At 44.7% G+C, this 18,164-nt stretch overlaps 1 long non-coding RNA gene across 1 annotated transcript; it reads left to right on the top strand.

Moving 5' to 3' along the window:
• The first annotated feature begins 215 nt into the window (after nucleotides 1–215).
• On the top strand, nucleotides 216–3,127 carry LOC118965385 (uncharacterized). The gene is made up of 3 exons (XR_005052712.2): nucleotides 216–1,167; nucleotides 1,297–1,623; nucleotides 1,867–3,127. It is a non-coding gene; the product is annotated as an uncharacterized LOC118965385 (long non-coding RNA).
• The last annotated feature ends 15,037 nt before the right edge of the window (nucleotides 3,128–18,164 follow it).

Here is an 18,164-nt window from a genome sequence, read left to right as displayed (position 1 = left end):
GTTTTGCTCCTCAAGCCTGGTTGAGGGTTTGAGACCCACCTTGCGGTCTCAAACCCATGGTGGAGGGTTTGAGACCCCAGCCAAGGTAAGGATGAGGCTTAAGGTGTCAGCATGACTCCCTTAAAAGACCTTCACTTGAAAAATGAGAAAAAAGTTGCAATAGTACTGTTCATCTGTTTTGAAACACCGTAACCAGTATACACTTCCTTAAAATAGATCTAATTAATTTAAGATATTTCAAAAATTTTCATAATTTTTTACGTTTTTGCAGAGATCTTAGTCACGCAATCTTACATCTAACTAAGATGTTTTGTGCAGTATTTCTCAATTACAAAATGTGCATGAAAACAGTGCCCGAACAGCCAAAAAATTCCTAACCGAAGTCCAAAAACGTCACAAAATGTCATCATAATATATTTACAAACTCTTCTGAGCTGTTTCGGCTGGGAAGCATGCGGACACCTTTAGATGACAATGAAGCGTTTTAGGATGCAAACAAATATATTTGCAGTTTGGATTAGGAGCGTTTTTAGCTCCTTGGAGGCCATCTTGTTTTGAGATTTCTTGTCACTGTATCTAGCCCTATTGTAATGCCCGGCCCTCGATTCTCCAGTGGCTTGTGTACTGTAGCATGGTTCTCACTTAGTAGTAACATGTTTGTGTGTGTATTGCAGAGTAGCCTGGTGGCATTTTACAGTGGGGACAGTGACCCAGAGGAGGCAGCAGACCCAGATCAGGTGGTTGGAGGTGATGAGCGGTCAGACAGGCCAACTTCCTCCAGTCTGTCAGCCTATCTGCTCTGTCTCAGGCAGTTCCCTAGCGAAGACGCCCTGCTGCGGCACCAACAGCTTCAGACCTGCAGGATGGCAAGCAGCAGGATGACACTTTAATCTCTATGAGTCTGGGTGGAAATATTTTGGGTTATTTTTAGCGCTGCCATCTGCTCAGGGTGTGCAATTGTCCTTTAGCATAAACAAGGTGAGAACATACATTCTGTTGCACTTTCATGCCAAGACTAGTCGTGCCTTTTAAATGTGTGAATTGCATAGTTCCCGGGGGGAATTAACCTTTTTATTCTGTTAATCGTTTTAGCAAAACTTGGACATTCACAGACGATCCAAACTATTGGAAGCCAAGCTGGAGGAGTTGGAGAGAAAATATATAGAGGTAGGCTCTACTCTTTGAAGATTTCTACCATTCACAGGGAGACTTTTAGAAAGTTGAGATATTCAATGAGACCTCTGAGTTGTATCATGTTGATATTATTCTGTGATTCTCTGTGTTGCTGAAATACAGAGACAGAGCAGCTGAAAGAAGTGATAAGAATGGTGTTCCTGAACCACCAGCGCCCAAGAAGAAGAAATTCTATCAGCCTCCTGTTCCCCCCTATCTCAAAAGCAGGGGGTCTCATATTCCCCTAACATATGTTATTGTCCAACTATAGCCTTGATCAATTCAAGTTAACAGAACTAACAAATGAATTACATTTGATTAATATAATTTGATTAATTCCCATCTCTCTCAACCACCTGACACATAGGAACTATGAGCAGCCCACCAAAGACGGTCTGACTAATGACAACATTGGGAACAAGATGCTGCAGGCAATGAGCTGGCAAGAAGGTAAGGGCCAGGGCCGCAACCAACCGTGCATCACTGTCAGACAAAACTAGAAACTATAGAGGCCTTTTCACCTGCAAAGATGGCTTGAAGTTTCATGCCCCTGGGCTGTTTCCTGGCAGACGGGGTTGGTGTGTGAAGGTGTGTTGAGTTTGTATATGTGTGGCCAATTAGCAGGTGTACCTGAGGGGTGCCTGATCCCAATCTGTCTATTTTAATAGGCATCTTCTTGCCCTCCCCCCACAGGCATCATTACGGACCAAGGGCACACGCCTGGGCATCAAGGGAAGCAACTACGAACTCTACGCATCGGACACCTACAAGGACACCGTGCTCAAGGCCATCTTTGCACGCTTCATAGAGCTTGCGTGAACAGGGACTCCTTCCTCACCCCTACACCCTTGTTACCCCATTATCCACACCACTGTGAAAATTAGAAGAACAAGAGGAGCATGTACATTTGTTATTTAAGTGTTTTGTTTGGTTTACTTTATTTGTTATTCCTTTCTGTGACCATGTACAACAGCTACAAATAATTAAGATATCAGGAATTCTATTAACCACAGGCCAAGCTAGTTCTTGTCCATTTCGTGTATTTTTTTTCCTTCCATATATACTGAACAAAAATATAAATGCAACACGTATTGTTGGTCCCATATTTCATGAGCTGAAATAAATGATCCCAGAAATTTTTCACATGCATTTCTCTAAAATGTGGTGCACAAATTTGTTTACATCCCTGTTAGTGAGCATTTCTCTTTTGCCAAGATAACCCATCCACCTGACAAGTGTGGCATATCAGGAAGCTGATTAAACAGCATGATCATTACACAGGTGCACCATTGTGAGGCCCATTTTTTAAAGGTTTCTGTAACCAACAGATGCATATCTGTATTTCCAGTCATGTGAAATCCATAGATTAGGGATATCTTTGGAATTGTTGCATACTGTGCTTATATTTTTGTTCAGTATAAAATGCTGTCATTAGCATTCTGTACAGTTTGTATAGTTAATACATTTGTACAGAATCCAGATGTGGCTGTTCTGAGCTTCTCTCTAGTTGTTTATCTGAAACAGATCAGAATTAAACCTGACGTGTACTCGCGTGCTAGAACTGCACTTTTTGTTTTCTGGTCTTTAAATGTTAGAGCACGTTTTTCATTACAAGGATAGGGATCAATGCCTTTCACAGAATCAAATCAGACGCATGAAGAGATGCTGCAAGTTGCAGTATGCCGATGAGCACTATAGTCAATCCTTTGCATTATGTCCCGAGAGCTTTAAATTGTTCCTTCAGTGTAGCGACTAAATAGGCACTATGATTTAATAAGGCGGTTTGAGTTCTTAGGAGGAGTACTGTGATGTGAGCTGCCCCTCCACAGAGCCTGTCTGACTCACTGGATATTACTGAGCTGTTCCTCCTGGGACAGTGTGCTGGATCCCTGACCACAATGTTACTTCTCACTATTGCTGATCTCTCACCTCACCTGGCTTTTGAGTGTACCCACCAGAACAGATGTGATTCCTCCATTGGGGTTTGACAAATTGTGCTTAATGGAAATGTTTTGACTAATTGAAAACTCTTGTTCTCTATTAGTGGTTGATATTACTGTAACCTGTTGTTTGTGGCGTTGGACTACTAGACATAGAGGTTCCCTTGAATGTATACAGGTGTGGAATGCACATGATTAAGTCTATGGAGCGCAACGGAACAGCAACATTGCTGCTTAAGCATACAATCAAACCCTATTTCCAGCAGGCTCCTGATGCCGGAGACAATGATGTTTTATACATATATGTGATATCACCTGGCTTCCTCTTGTTGGACTAGGAGTATTATATCCAAAATCAATTAATCAAAGTCAAAAGCATGTGTGTGGCTGTGTTTTCCACCAGGTTAATATTGGATTTAACAGTCACAGTGTAACACAGATCAGTGTAATAACTCATTAGATGATGCAGGAATAGCCAAGGTGGCAGGAATGTCTCAACTTGGGCCAAGTCATGAGCACTGAATACTGACAGCTAACATAGTTAAGACTAGACCTGGTGTGTGATTGGCGCCGGAGAAGAAGGCAGACGTTTTACGTGTCCCCAACCGATTGTGTTTTTTTGTTTGTTTATTTGCATCGTTTGTAACTTATTTTGATACTTATTTTGTTACTTATTTTGCACATAATATTGCCGCTACCGTCTCTTTTGACTGAAAAAAACTTCTGGACATCAGGATTGAGATTTTTTTCCTTTCACAACTCTGACGAGCCGACACGAACGATATACTGCGTTCTCTGGAACAGGTCCAGATCCCCATGATTTGCGTGACAGGGAGATGGAGAAAAAGGGGACAGAGGGCGGGCTGCCTTCTGAGAATTCGTAGGCGATCGAATAAACTCCCAATTCCTTCCATTCTGCTAGCAAACGTAAAATCTTTGGAGAATAAAATTGATGACCTATGCGGAAGATTAAACTACCAATGGGACATTCAAAACTGTAATATTTTATGCTTCACAGAGTCATGGCTGAACGATGACACTATCAACACACAGCTGGCTGGTTATACGCTGTACCGGCAGCATAGAACAGCAGCGTTTGGTAAGACAAGGGGCAGCGGGCTATGTATTTTTGTAAATAACAGCTGGTGCACGATATCCAAGGAAGTCTCAATCTATTACTCGCCTGAGATAGAGTATCTCATGATAAGCTGTAGACCACACTATCTACCTAGAGAGTTTTAATCTGTATTCTTTGTAGGTGTTTACATACCACCACAGTCAGAGGTTGGCACTATGATAGCATTGAATGAGATATATTCCGCCATAAGCAAACAAGAAAACACTCACCCAGAGGCGGCGCTCCTAGTAGCCGGGGACTTTAATGCAGGAAAACTTAAATTAATTTGACCAAATTTCTATCAGCATGCTAAATGTGCAACCAGAGACCACCTTCACTCCACACACAGAGATGCACACAAAGATATCCCTCGCCCTCCATTTGGCAAATCTGACCATAATTTAATCCTCCTGATTCCTGCTTACAAGCAAAAATTAAAGCAGGAAGCACCAGTGACTAGATCAATAAAAAAAGTGGTCAGATGAAGCAGATGCTAAGCTACAGGACTGTTTTGCTAGCATAGACTGGAATATGTTCCGGGACTCCTCTGATCGCATTGAGGAGTACACTACATCAGTCATTGGCTTCATCAATAAGTCCATCGATGACGTCGTCCCCACAGTGACCGTACGTACATACCCCAACCAGAAGCCATGGATTACAGGCAACATCCGCACTGAGCTAAAAGCTAGAGCTTCCGCTTTCAAGGAGCGGGACTCTAACCCAGAAGCTTATAAGAAATCCCGCTATGCCCTCTGACGAACCATCAAACAGGCAAAGCATCAATACAGGACTAAGATCGAATCATACTACACCGGCTCTGATGCTTGTCGGATGTGGCAGGGCTTGCAAATCATTACAGACTACAAAAGGAAGCATAGTCGAGAGCTGCCCATGCATGAGAGCACCAGCTGTTCTGGAAGACTGTGTGATCATGCTCTCCACAGCCGATGTGAGTAAGACCCTTAAACAGGTCAACATTCACAGACAGATTACTAGGACGTGTACTGTGAGCATGCGCTGACTAACTGGCAAGTGTATTCACTAACATTTTCAACCTCTCCCTGCCTGAGTCTGTAATACTAACATGTTTCAAGCAGACCACCATAGTGCCTGTGCACAAAGAAGCGAAGGTAACCTGCCTAAATGACTACCGATCCGTAGCACTCACGTCTGTAGCATTGAAGTGCTTTGAAAGGCTGGTCATGGCTCACATCAACACCATTATCCCAGAAACCCTAGACCCACTCCAATTTGCATACCACCCCAACAGATCCCTAGATGATGCAATCTCTATTGCACTCCACACCTATGTAACACCTATGTGAGAATGCTATTCATTGAGTACAGCTCAGCGTTCAACACCATAATGCCCTCAAAGCTCATCAATAAGCTAAGGACCCTTGGACTAAACACCTCCCACTGCAGCTGGATCCTGGACTTTCTGACGGGCCGCCCCTAGATGGTAAGGGTAGGTAACAACACATCCGCCACGCTGATCCTCAACACGGGGGCCCCTCAGGGGTGCGTGCTAAGTCCCCTCTTGTACTCCCTGTTCGCTCATGACTGCACGGCCATGCATGCATCATGACTCCAGCACATCATTAAGTTTGCAGATGACACAACAGTGGTAGACCTGATCACCGACAACGAGGAGACAGCCTATAGGGAGGAGGTCAGAGACCTGGCCGTGTGGTGCCAGGACAACAACCTCTCCCTCAACGTGATCAAGACAACGGAGATAATTGCGAACTGCAGGATAAAGAGTACCGAGCACGACCCCATTCTCAATAATGGGGCTGCAGTGGAGCAGATCATTAACAAACTAACATGGTCCAAGTACACAAAGACAGTCGTGAAGAGGGCACGACAAAACATATTCCTCCTCAGGAGACTGAAAAGATTTGGCATGGGTCCTCAGATCGTCAAAAGGTTCTAGAGCTGCACCAGAGCATCCTGACTGGTTGCAACACTGCCTGGTATGGTAACTGCTCGGCCTCCAACCGCAAGGCACTACAGAGGGTAATGCGAACGGCCCAGTACATCACTGGGGCCAAGCTTCTTGCCATCCAGAACCTCCATACCTGGCGGTGTCAGAGAAGGCCCTAAAAATTGTCAAAGACTCCAGCCACCCTAGTCATAGACTGTTCCCTCTGCTACCGCACGGCAAGTCATACCGGAGCGCCAAGTCTAGGTCCAAGAGGCTTCTAAACAGCTTCTACCCCCAAGCCGTAAGACTCCTGAACACCTGATCAAATGGCTACCCAAACTCTTTGCATTACCCCCCCCCCCCCCCCCTTTACACAGCTGCTACCTTCTGTTGTTATCATCTACGCATAGTCATTTTAATAACTCTACCTACATGTACATATTACTTCAACTGGCCGGTGCCGTACCCCCCTGTATATAGTCTCACTATTGTTATTTTACTGCTGCTTTTTAATTTCTTGTTACTTTGTTATTCTTATCCGTACTTTTTTAAACTGCATTGTTGGTTAGGGGCTAGTAAGTAAGCATTTCACTGTACTGTCTATACCTGTTGTATTCAGCGCATGTGACTAATAAATTTAGATTAGATTTGATTCGTATCTGTTTTGCATCAAACCACTCCTTGGCTTGTTTGAGTTATTGATTTAAGGGACCTTTGATTCTCTTTCTGCATAGGTAGTCCTGTTATGACTTTGATCCATATGGTTTTGAGCTGGACACGATGCTGGAAGGAGGAGATCAAGGAGGAGCTTACCTGACCATACTCAGCCTTTCGCTCTCTAGACCTGATGTCACGCCCTGACCTTAGAGAGATGTTTTATTTCTCTATTTGGTTAGGTCAGGGTGTGGTTTGGCTGGGCATTCTATGTTTTTTATTTCTTTGTTTTTGGCCGCGTGTGGTTCCCAATCAGAGGCAGCTGTCTATCGTTGTCTCTGATTGGGAATCATACTTAGGCAGCCTTTTTCCCACCTATGCTGTGGGTAATTATTTATTTTCTGTGTGTGTTTGTGTGCGCCACGGTTGCGTCACGTTCGGTTTCTGTTTACCTGTTTTTTTTTGGTGAAAGTTTCACTTTATTAAAAGATGTGGAATTACATGCACGCTGCGCCTTGGCTCATCTATGACAGGGAGTTTGAAGACAGTGAACGTAACACCTGAGCTCCTGCTGCAGCCACAGGTTTCTATGGACAGACAGACAGATGTCAGTCATACTGATCTACTCAGTCTAATTTTCACTGACACAGCACCACCACATAATGCTCCTCTGTGAGTAGGCTTAGGGTCTTCGAGCTTGTCCAAGGGCAACAGGTGTAGTCTTTGTGTTTCAAATTAGACTACTTACTCTCTAGCCCCTTGGGTCTGGCTCGTGTATAGGGTGTTGCTTTACACCCTGATTTGGTGTATGTACTCTGGCCTGCCGTTTTCCAATCCCAAGTGGCTCATCTTCTTCAGCCACCTAACCTACTGCCTGATGGTGGTCTACCACCTGGTGGTTTCCTGTAACCTGTCCTGTGCCACGCTCCTGGTCAGGTGCCACTTCAGGTACCATAGAAAGACCTGTCCTGTAGGTAATATGGCTGCCAACGCTGCATTTGAATTTACTGGTCGAAACAATGAACTGACTGATGTTTGCTCTTCATTCTTAGGGGACCAAACTAGAGAGTGTGGAAATGGAGCAGAGCCCTTGGGTCCTTTCCCCCTCCCTGTTCTCCTCTCCATCTCCCTGAGACTGCAGTGGTTCTTCCACAGCCTGATGTGTGCCTTCTGCCTCACTGTGTCCTTCCTCTAATGGAGTCTCGACTCCCCCATGGAGCACCACCCTCTGTCCCCCTTCAACCTCAACATGCACATCGGCAACTCTGCCCAGGCCCTTCTGGACCTCTTATCAGCTGCGCCCGTCCACTTGGCCCACTATCTCAACCAGCTCTTCATTAGCTGCCTCTACATCCTGTTTGCTGTGGCCTGCTGGCTGGCTACACCAACCTCATTGGGAAGCCTTACATCTATATACAAGGTTCTGGACTTTGGAGGGTATCCCATAGTGGCCTCTCTGTGTGTGCTGGGCTTTGCACTGGTTTGCCTGCCTCTCTGTCACTTCCTAGTGTGTAATGTGCAGCTGGCAGGCAGGGTGAGGGGAGGTAGGCTGGGTCTGTGCAGGGAGGCCTGGTGATGGACGGTGGGGGGAGGGTGTGGGCAGGTGGCGGTCTCCCTCATGGACCCATCCTCCTCAGTGTTCAGTCCCAGGAGGAGGGGAGAGGTCCTGGGCGATGAGGCCACTCAGTCCCTGCTCTCATCCACCACCAGTACTCATAGTCTGAACTTACATAGAGCTTGATGCCATGTTGTTTTACATGTTCTTTATAATGTCATCCATATGTGTCCCTGTCAGACCAAATAATACAATGCTTAATTGATATTATCTTCACTTTGTAGTGTGTGGTGTTATAGTTGCCTGATCCAAGAGGTAACAAACATCACACTTGCCAAATGTTCATCTTCGTATCAGCAGGGGGCAGTAACAGTATTAGTTGCTTTCATCACTGTGTTCAGCCTTAGTCAGTGGTCAGTATGGTCATTTCACATAGTAGGATCAATTCATTAGCCAGCTTACATGATTAACATTGAGATTTTAGGGTACGCTAAAGTTAGGCATGGCAGTAATAACATGGCTGTTTTGGGGTTGTTTTTCTGAATATTGGTCAAGTTTGTTCAATTGTATATTTTATTCAAGTTTAAAACTATGGATGGACCCTACTTGCAGAATACACAGACCACTGTTGTCCTAGACATCCTTACACAATGCAAATAACACATCCGCATATTATGAGGTCTAAAATACTGATGAGGCTGATGTGAGCAGACTGGTGCTCCAATGACAGCAATGATGAAATGACAAGCTCCCTCCATTCCTTCTCCCTTTGTCACACAAAGTGCTGACACATTACATTATAGCCCAACTGTACCATTCTCATATTAGTCTACTGTCAGTTGGAGGAAAGAGCACTACATCCTCTGTCCCCAGAACCTACTCACTGGTGACCTGGTTGTAGCCCAGTCTCCCTCTGTCCTCCAACACCAACTCACTGGTGACCTGGTTGTAGCCCAGTCAGTCTCCCTCTGTCCCCCAACACCAACTCACTGGTGACCTGGTTGTAGCCCAGTCAGTCTCCCTCTGTCCCCCAACACCAACTCACTGGTGACCTGGTTGTAGCCCAGTCAGTCTCCCTCTGTCCCCCAACAGCAACTCAATGGTGACCTGGTTGTAGCCCAGTCAGTCTCCCTCTGTCCCCCAACACCAACTCACTGGTGACCTGGTTGTAGCCCAGTCAGTCTCCCTCTGTCCCCCAACACCTACTCACTGGTGACCTGTTTGTAGCCCAGTCAGTCTCCCTCTGTCCCCCAACACCTACTCACCTGTGACCTGGTTGTAGCCCAGTCTCCCTCTGTCCCCCAACACCAACTCACTGGTGACCTGGTTGTAGCCCAGTCTCCCTCTGTCCCCCAACACCAACTCACTGGTGACCTGGTTGTAGCCCAGTCTCCCTCTGTCCCCCAACACCTACTCACCTGTGACCTGGTTGTAGCCCAGTCTCCCTCTGTCCCCCAACACCAACTCACTGGTGACCTGGTTGTAGCCCAGTCTCCCTCTGTCCCCCAACACCTACTCACCTGTGACCTGGTTGTAGCCCAGTCAGTCTCCCTCTGTCCCCCAACACCAACTCACTGGTGACCTGGTTGTAGCCCAGTCTCCCTCTGTCCCCCAACACCAACTCACTGGTGACCTGGTTGTAGCCCAGTCTCCCTCTGGCCCCCAACACCTACTCACCTGTGACCTGGTTGTAGCCCAGTCTCCCTCTGTCCCCCAACACCTACTCACCTGTGACCTGGTTGTAGCCCAGTCAGTCTCCTTCTGTCCCCCAACAGCAACTCACCTGTGACCTGGTTGTAGCCCAGTCAGTCTCCCTCCTGGATTGAGTGGATTAGTGTAAATCGGTGGCAGGTCGTGACATCACAGGTTCTTTACTGTAACTCTGCTTTTCAGGGGCAGCACAAATAGTGGTTCATTTGAGTCTGTTTCATTTATTTGTTGAAGAAGAGGAAAAAGCTCAGGCAAATCCCTGCGTTTTCATTGAATCACATCAGGTGGAGTGTGACCTGATTGGCCTAAGTGACCGAGTGACAGCCAGGCCTCGGCAGATTAACTGACATTAAGGCACTACATTGACCGCCAGCTTTTATCTCCATGTGTAACTCTGTGTTGTGTCGAACTGCTTTGCTTTATCTTGGCCAGGTCGCAGTTGCAAATGAGAACTTGTTCTCAACTACCCTACCTGGTTAAATAAAGGTGAAATAAAATTAAATAAAATGAAAATCTCCTTGTTGATTAATGCCACAGCTACAAAATTATATGTGTCTATTTCTTCTGTAGATGGAACACTTTGACAGTTGTGTCATCTTAGTACAACTGAGTAGGGACTTACTGGAATTCATCATGTCAGTTTACAAGGCGTTTTATATAACACAATAGCCATTGATGCAGTCATGGCTGTAGATTTGAAGTCTGGAGAAAGGGTGTGGTGCTCTCTTTAGTGACATTTTGCCTTGGTATATTTTCTCAGATCTCCAGAGCATGATCTGTGATCTCTCCAGACATTAAAGGATTTTGATTATACACATTGAAGTCTATATGGTTATGCCGCCAGACTGGAGAATCAGCAGCATCCACACAACTGTCACCTCCTGTCACGGTCCAGTCACACTCCAGAAGCTCAAGCGCCCGTCATCCCAGCTGTCTTACTGAATCCCATGCTGTGTACCAGGTGAGTCGTGACTTGCATCTGGTAGTGGGCCAGGCTATGATTATGAATGGATATATCTCAGTCACACGGTTGTATTTCCATAACAACCACTGCAAGAAGGCAGAGGGTTATTGATACAAATGTCCTATTTCCATTTTTCTAATACCAAATGACTGATTGTGTAGCAGATTTGTACAGCAGTGGAGGATAAGTGAAGGCAGATAGAAAGCACTGGCACTATGTCTCTCAGCAAAGCACTCCTTGACTAAGATACAGTATGTAGTTATACAGTTTAGTTCCCAAACATGAACCAATTCGCTTGAATACAACTTGTTATGTTCTGTTAATTACTGATGTCCCCTTTAAGAATGGAGCACCCTTGGTCATGCGCAGGTTGTTCTATGTTATTCTGGTACTAACTCGTTTCAGTAAATGTGAAGCTCCAGTTCAATTTCTTGTATTGAGTCTTTCTTATTATATAAATAAGTAATAAGAGCTAAGACACTACACAACTCATTTTCTTTCGTAAAAATGTACAGTCAAAGTTCTGCATAAAAATATGTATATTTATCAGTAGGCTATTCTTAGATCTGTAATGGTAATGTGGGGATGTGAACTAGAAGAGTGAAAGCTTGAATTTGTTTTGGGGCATGAGAGTCTGCATGAAAATCACACCAGTGGTGTGGTTAAAATTAAGGTTTGAACAAAGAATGTAACCTTGTGACACTAAATCAACCATCCAGACTACCCACAACTCCATTCCTACAACATGAGCATGTAAGAAAGCATATTTGACACAGTTCACCCGTAATAGACTGTCCTGTCCTATCACCTAAATAACCCTTACTAATTGCAGGGACTTTAGTTGATTTGTTGTGATGATGAGAATCTTGACAAACCAGACAGGAGTTATCCCCTGTGTCCTCTGGCGACCCTGCTGTGACCCCTGAGTGTCCTGGTGTGACTCCTCTAGGTTCAATGGCCCTTGTTCCACAGGGACAACATGAGACCCAGCTCAGTGGAGGCTTTTGAGGGGAGGACGACTGATAATAATGTCTGGAACGGAGCAAATGGAATGGCATCAAACACATGGAAACCATGTGTTTGATGTATTTGATACCATTCCACCAGGTTCCGCTCCAGCCATTACCACGAGCCAGTACTCACGAATTAAGGTGCCAACAACCCCCTGTGGCCCAGCAATGGAAAGGCTCTGGGTTATCTGGCCCTGGTTCCACTGGGACAACATGAGGCCCAGCAATGGAGAGGCTCTGGGTTATCTGGCCCTGGTTTCACTGGGACAACATGAGGCCCAGCTATGGAAAGGCTCTGGGTTATCTGGCCCTGGTTCCACTGGGACAACATGAGGCCCAGCTATGGAGAGGCTCTGGGTTATCTGGCCCTGGTTCCACTGGGACAACATGAGGCCCAGCTATGGAGAGGCTCTGGGTTATCTGGCCCTGGTTCCACTGGGACAATATGAGGCCCAGCTATTGAGAGGTTCTGGGTTATCTGGCCCTGGTTCCACTGGGACAACATGAGGCCCAGCTATGGAGAGGCTCTGGGTTATCTGGCCCTGTTTCCACTGGGACAACATGAGGCCCAGCTATGGAGAGGCTCTGGGTCATCTGGCCCTGGTTCCACTGGGACAACATGAGGCCCAGCTATGGAGAGGCTCTGGGTTATCCCTCCCTGGTTCCACTGGGACAACATGAGGCCCAGCTATGGAGAGGCTCTGGGCTTTGTGGTACAGACAGGGAGCCACTGCTGGTCAGCTGAACCTTCCTATCCACTACTTAACCAAAAGTATGTGGACACCTGCTATTCGAACATCTCATTCCAAAATCATGGGCATTAATATGGAGTTTGCTGCTATAACAGCCTCCACTCTTCTGGGAAGGCTGGTCTTCTGTGAACGCTTTACCATTTCAATAGTTTTGATGTAAGGATAGTAAGTAAAATAACAGCATGAACAGTATGGCCATTCTCCGATTGTGGTAAAGTTCACTCTTCAGTGTGTGAAGAGTTCTTTAGTTCTTGTCCTCATTTTACTGGAGACATTTTGAAACATATTTTCCTCAGTGACCTAGAGGTAAATACAACCAAGGCAATTCTCAGTAGAAAAAACACACACTGGTAATACAAGTGCTTCTTGCAGCCAGGCAAGCACCTTTTAAATAGTCTGGCCATCTGTACAAACACAAGACATATGAAGGCAATAACTGGAGAGTATTGAACATATGATGGCCACATGAATGTATATAGGGATTAGATATTTTCTGAATTTCAGCATTCATATTAGGCAGAGGAATGCTTTTCATTCTTCTTATTCCTCCCAACAAAAAGCCATGACATATTTTTTCACCATCATATCTGAGAGATTACTTTGATGATCTCTAAGACAACTAAGACCACATTTCATTTAGATTTACAGTTGACTCCTGTGAGGTGCTTATTGGATAAGTGCAAAGAACATTAGAAAAAAACAATTGACATGATAGTAGATTACTGCTTCCCACAGTTCCTTTTAACATCAGAGCACCATTTCCACTATTGTCTCTGTTTGCAAACAACAACCCCATTAACTGTGGATGTCCACACCCAACTAAATCAAAGACTCTCTTTGTACAGTGCCAGATCCATTTCCTAGCTGTTACAGTATGTGGACTGAATGACCAGGTTTACTGTAAACCAGCAGTTTGGCGTAGTTGGAGACTTCAGCTTGTGTGTCTATCATCTACGGCCGACCCCAGGACTGTATTGTGACCCGTAGTTTCCCAGCAGTCCTGCTCCTGCCCCCGTCTGATGTTGTTGGCAGGGATGAGACAAGCATGCAGTCTGCAAAAATTACACTTGTACAGCCCACTGTGCTCCAACCCCTTCATAAGGAGAATGTGAGGAACTCATCAAGAGAAGCTCCAGCATAGTGGGGTCAATAAGCCATACCATAGGGAGGTCAGTGAGTGCTGCGGTCCCTTTGTCTAGGGACAGATCCCTGCATGTACTAGTACAATATACTTCAGAAGACTTCTACTGCATCAACCTTTTCTCTTCTCTAACCTACTGAGTTTACATTTAAAAAACCCTTGGTTAACATAGAGATTCTGGGAATATCAGTATGTGGAGGGAAATGAACTATATTCTGGTAATCCGAACAATTGAACATATGCAGTGGTACTTAATGAATATGATGTCAGTTCGGTTGTCATCTGAGACATTCTCATCAATGATAAGATGACATAAACTTCACATGGAATTGTTGTTCAATTTAAATGTTTGAATATGAAATTACTTGCGATGGGATGAAATGTGATTTTAGCTTCTAAAATGTGAGATTTAGATTTTCATAAGATAGGGCTGCTCAATCAGTGGCCCTCCCCTGTGAAGGGACAAAGGCTATAAAACTTTTCAAACACACCCTCCTCTTCCTTCCTGTATAAGCTCTTGACTACAACATAACTTTCTGTTCCCATGAGGTAGGATGACGATCCTATGTCAGAATGGTTCAGACAAAAACTACAGAACGAAGCCAACATCAGCATGAGCTTTGGTTGCGAATGGTATGAACCTTGAACTCTTATTCACGACAGAAGTGATACCTCCTAGCCGTTGAGTTAGCGACATCAGCTGCAAACGCAGGTTAGGAAGGAACAGACAGAGTATCCCATCTACCACACAACGAGGTTACTACAACTTATTCAAGTGACCACCAAAGACATTCTTCAAAGGACAGAGGACTCGGTTTGGCAACATGGCCTTCCATCTACCACCAACCTACTGAAGCGCAGCTCAGAGTAAATATTTATTGCATTTTCATTTTCCAAATGAGCGGTAATTTAAAATGCATAAGATACTGTATTTACGATAGCACAGCTTCTTCCCTTTGTTCCTCAGTCTCCCGCTCTTTCACTCAAACCCAGCCCCTTTTCTTTGTGTAACAAGCTGTCATATCTGTTCCTCCCGCTAGGGACGTTTCCTATGACGTAAATAATTATCCAGGTATAATTCATTCTTTGTATATGTTATTCTGTGTGATTAGTTAGGTATTTAGTAAATAAATCATTAAACCCAATTTTGTATTGCTGATTCAACTTGTTAGCCAGGATTCTTGCAGATAACCAAGAATTTACAATTTACAGATATTGAGACTGAAGTAAAATGACGATTAATGTTGACTGCTATGGATGTAAAATAATTACTCATCTTTAAGAGCTTATTCGGAAGATAACAGCTCTATAAATATTATTTAGTGATGACCGACTCTCTAGTTAATTACATTTACATGATTAGCTCAATCAGGTGATATTAATTACGGAGAAATTATTTTATAGAATAGCATGTCATAGCAATTAATCCGGCATAGCCAAAGACACGATAAGAGGCACACAACGTCTCACTTCCTGGAATTCTTCTTGCAGCAGGAACAATGCTCAGGGGTTATTTGTTTCCAGCAGAGTGTCTGTGAACCACAGCACAGGTTCTCTGATGGCCTGAGTGAGGGGTGGCAGGTGGTCCCTGTGTGTGTTTATGTGTGTATGAGAGGGGGTGTTCTGTGAACTTGTCTTGTAAAAACCTTCTCTGTCCCTTGAAGTCTTGAGGAAATAACAAACAACATTTCAGTGGAATGACAGATGTCTCCTGTTGATGAACGCTTCAGAGACTGGCTGATTACACCGTCTGGCTGGCTGGTACAGCAGCATTATGTAACAGATACAAATTCTTCATGCTTTCTATTGGTGCCACTCCAATAGATCTGCTGGATGATTCAGTTGCCCATGTTAGATAGTTATTTTCCCCAAAATGTATAATTGACAGAAGTCATATACCCTGAGTGTACACCTGCTCTCTCCATGACATAGACTGACCAGGTAAATCTGGGTGAAAGCTATTATCCCTTATTGATGTCACTTGTTAAATCCACTTCAATCACTGTAGATTAAGGGGAGGAGGCAGGTTAAGGACTGCTGACTTTCCGAAGCATTACACATTCTTCTTATATATATTATTATAATATACTCCATAAACTCAATAAAGAATTAGGGTGTTTGCAGACTCTTATTTCTTAAAAAGTTCCTCTCTTAATTATAAGGCGCCAACTTAACAGGAAGAGGTGCTGATGTGTCACTCTTTAGCCAACATTCCTCACAAAAGTGTGAGTCTCTCTCATTCATATGGCAACCCTCCCCTGATGGACAAAACCAGGGGGGTCCAAAACATTGACCTTAATTGGGTTTTATCGTAACATCTCCCAGAACTCAGCCAATTGATTGCGTGTAGTGATCTGTGAAGGGATCCTTTTCTTTCTCTTGCCTCTCATTATGTGCATGGATAGGACTGCAGGGATGGCCATGGGGAGGGGAACTGAAGGTAGAGGATTGCTAGACCCCATGTTCATGTCCACCTCCACAGGCCACAGGCTGGACATGCAGACGCAGCCCTAACAGGCTGAGGGCAGTTTTGACGTTGCCGTTGCGCAATACAGCCTGTCTCCTCTGAAAGTCTCCTCTTGAGGTATTTGTCCATTCAAAAATCCTAAACAATTAACCCACACTGTCATAATTATGAACTCTTCAGTAAAGTGCAAATGAATGTGCAATTGAGCTACTCCAATTAGGTAGACAGGTATATAATACCTTCATTTGCCTGATTGGTTTAAAAAAAAATACATTCTATCTGGGTTATTTGTTTTGTAAACTTTAGGCGTGGGCCAATCTACTAACTGTGCCAGTTTAGGACGTTAGACTATGTTTTGAATAATCTCATCCACCAGCTCTCTCTCTCCGCTCTCTCTCTGTCTATATGCAGTAGCAATTGAGCCTGGGGAAGAGGTTATGGCTTGAAAGGAGATTAATAAATTGGACATGAAAATTGTAGCCCCACAAAATGTTTTACTTCAGGGAGTTTTCAAAATTATGTTTAGCCTATATCAGTGGAGGCTCATCAGAGGAGGAAAGGGTGGACTATTTCATAAAAATGTAAATTGTTAAACATTTAAACACTTTAAGAATATTCACTTTGTAAGGGTTTTCCTGTGGTGAAGTAGAGGCGGACCAAAATGCAGCGTGGTGGTTATTCATGTTCTTTAATTTATAAAGACACTACACATGAAATAACTAACAACAAACGTGAGAAAACCTAAAACAGTCCTATCTGGTGCAAACACAAAGACAGGAATAATTACCCACAAACACACAGTGAAACCCAGGCTACCTAAGTATGATTCTCAATCAGAGACAACTACTGACACCTGCCTCTGATTGAGAACCATACTAGGCTGAAACATAGAAATACCCAAAACCTAGAAAAACAAACAGACTGCCCACCCAACTCACACCCTGACCATACTAAATAAATACAAAACAAAGGAAATAAAGGTCAGAACGTGACAGTACCCCCCCCCCCCCAAAGGTGCGGACTCCGGCCGCAAAACCTTGACCTATAGGGGAGGGTCTGGGTGGGCGTCTGTCCGCGGTGGCGGCTCTGGCGCGGGACGCGGACCCCACTTCACTATTGTCTTAGTCCGCCTCATTGTCCGCCTCCGTGGCTCTCCGACCATGGCAACCCCTCTCAATGACCCCACTGGACAGAAGGGCAGCTGCTCGGGACAGAGGGGCAGCTCGGGACAGAGGTGCAGCTGCTCGGGACAGAGGGGCGGCTGCTCGGGGCAGAAGGGCTCTGGTGCCTCTGGGCAGAGGGGCAGTCCTAAAACAGTCCTATCTGGTGCAAACACAAAGACAGGAATAATAACCCACAAACACACAGTGAAACCCAGGTTACCTAAGTATGATTCTCAATCAGAGACAACTACTGACACCTGCCTCTGATTGAGAGCCATACTAGGCCGAAACATAGAAATACCCAAAACCTAGAAAAACAAACATAGACTGCCCACCCAACTCACGCCCTGACCATACTAAATAAATACAAAACAAAGGAAGTAAAGGTCAGAACGTGACACACTTCACCACTTCCTGTTGAACGCGGAATGAGGGAGAGCTCGGTTTGTTGTTTTGGAAAGTTTTGAAACTCTTTTGAAAAAGTTTGGTTCAAAGCTAGCTAACTTTTGGTTTTGGATCCTGCGACTCGGTTGGCATCAGTTGCTGGGACCGCTACTATCTATTCAGTGATCCTGCTGACCAAGGCCG

The sequence above is a fragment of the Oncorhynchus mykiss genome, chromosome 7, assembly GCF_057628025.1.
Source record: "Oncorhynchus mykiss isolate SJ-2025 chromosome 7, ASM5762802v1, whole genome shotgun sequence".
Classification (NCBI taxonomy): Eukaryota; Metazoa; Chordata; class Actinopteri; order Salmoniformes; family Salmonidae; genus Oncorhynchus; species Oncorhynchus mykiss.
The sequence above is the reverse complement of the archived record's forward strand: the minus strand, read 5'-3'. Positions and strand labels throughout refer to the sequence as shown.